Raw genomic sequence first — 2426 nt, forward strand, 5'->3', positions numbered from 1 at the left:
GTACGTCAACAGAATGTACACTGAGAAGGGATTTTTCTAAAAATTCCCCCCACGGGGGAAGTGTTATACATTTATAATAGACACATTTTGAGCCACAACAACGCGATCTGCTAGTGGAAAATAAAATTTGAAGCTTTTTCTTCAAAATTAACGCATTTCTTTCGTTTTTTTTTCAGTTTTAATTATTTTTTATGTTTAATTACATTAATATTAAAAATTGCTGGGAACAAAAGGGGTAATTAATTAAACGTCAGCGTCTTTTACACAACCTTGTGACGTGTCAGTTAGGAAAAAATTGCCTCGTCCATTTTTTTTAACGAAACTGAATTCCGAATCAATTTGCCTTACGTGATGAGATATTCGTAATTTAAAAAGAAAATCAGTTTTCGAATGTTCAATATTCAATATGGGTAACAGCGAAACGAAAGAATACGGGAGCAATGGAAAAGAAAAAGAAAAGGAAACACAAACTGAAGACGAAATCAAAAGTAAAAATGAAACTAACAAAAAGGAAAGAAAGAACGATAAAAATGAGCTAAGTATGTTAGTTACTTATTCAAAGACCGATAACGTAAGAATTCGAATAGATACAGAAGGTCGTCGTCGTCGTCGCGGTGGGTGCGCTTGCACCGCGGGTGACGTGGGTGACCGTGGGTGCGCTTGCACCCACGATCACCCACGGTCACCCGCGGTGGGTGCGCTTTCCCAACAGAAGATGACGAGGAACCTTCTTAGAAGGTTCCTCGTCATCTTCTGTTGGGAAGACATCTTTCTGTTGGGACAGAATATTCTATATTTTGCAGTTTCTACTAACAAAGCGTGCAAAAATATTGTAGGATTAACACATTTTCTTCATTTCTCTTCCATAAGTTTGCAGCCCCAAAAAAATGCATTAAACAATCCTTATTCTTTCAGTACACATTTACACATTCCCATCAATATTTTACACACTTTCCGCTAAAGGACGAAAGAGCAATGAGAAAAGTATTATTAAATGCTTTTTTTTATGTAACTTGCTTTGTCTTCAAATTTCATCCACTTCCAATCCGGACGAAAGTCCGAAACTCAAGATCATACCAAAGTCCAACAACAATGCATTTTAATTAATGTTTCAAAGTGGGGAGGAAGGCTTCACTCCATCATCCTTTCCACTCTAAAACCTTAAATACACAACTAAATCTAAAATCAAACTTGTGTGGGGGAGTGTGCTTGCATGCGTGTGTACACTGTAATGATGTACTGTAAGGTCTCGTTTTATGCGGTNTATATCAAGAATGGAATGGGAAATATATAAAAGGGAAAAGTCTCTTGTAAATTCCTTCGTAACATCTGAAAATGTTTGCACATTTCAAACTTTCTGTTCTAATCCGGAAGAAACAACTGGTGCAGGAACAACAGGAGAAAATACCGAATCAAAAATGTGGGTTATACAAGAAAGATCCGGATAATCGATAATAACAGAAGAAGTTGGCACAGATGAAATGATTAACAGAAAGAGACATGCTGACAACGAAGAAAACTGCCAACTAGAAAGCAAAAAAATAAAAATTGAAGAAGAGGAAGCATCAAGAGAAATCATAGAAACAGGAGAATCGAATAACAACAACGGTCGTTTCCCATTCTTCTCAAGATTCGGAATATATATAAAAAAATTCTTCGGTTTTTAAATTGGAATAATGATTTTGAATATTTGGAATAATGATTTTGATAATCATTATAAAATAATGATTACTAAATTATTAAAATAATGATTACTAAATTATTAAAATAATGATTACTAAATTATAAAATAATGATTACTAAATTATAAAATAATGATTACCAAAGAATAAAATTTATTTTTTTTAAATTTAAAATACTAGTCTGTTTTGACTATAGTCTATTAATAGAACTTATACTGATGAAATTAGAGATTATAGAGAGAATTTTCTGTCTAGAATCACTTTTGCTCAGTAGGAGAGCTGCGGGTAGATTACAGGCCGAGTATACATTCTACACAACTATAATTATTTTCAAATCGTTCGAGACTGCATACTATAATATCAAAAAACTTACTAATACACCTTATCTTGCAGCCGAAGTTTATTACTTCTAACGCTTTCGGTCTTGTTAAAAGACCTTTCTCAAGAAAAATAAAGCAAATAAAATAACAAAATGTAAATCGAACAAGTTTTTCGAATATTTTTCAACTAGCCTATTATCCGTTGCAATTTATGACGTCATTGTAAACTTAGCAACGGAAGTATAAATATCCTAAAAATTACATAAATATCTAAATACCAGTGGCGTGCCGTGACATTTGATGATAGGGAAGCTGTGCTTCTATAAGAAACCGACTTCCAGGGACAATCAGTCAGCAATGGTCTAGGGTTCATTCGTATTCGTTTGTTCGATAAGCCAGTAAAAACCGTAGACTTCTCTAAATG

Source organism: Centruroides sculpturatus, unplaced genomic scaffold (assembly GCF_000671375.1).
Source record: "Centruroides sculpturatus isolate CEXI.00-Female unplaced genomic scaffold, Cexi_2.0 scaffold472, whole genome shotgun sequence".
Classification (NCBI taxonomy): Eukaryota; Metazoa; Arthropoda; class Arachnida; order Scorpiones; family Buthidae; genus Centruroides; species Centruroides sculpturatus.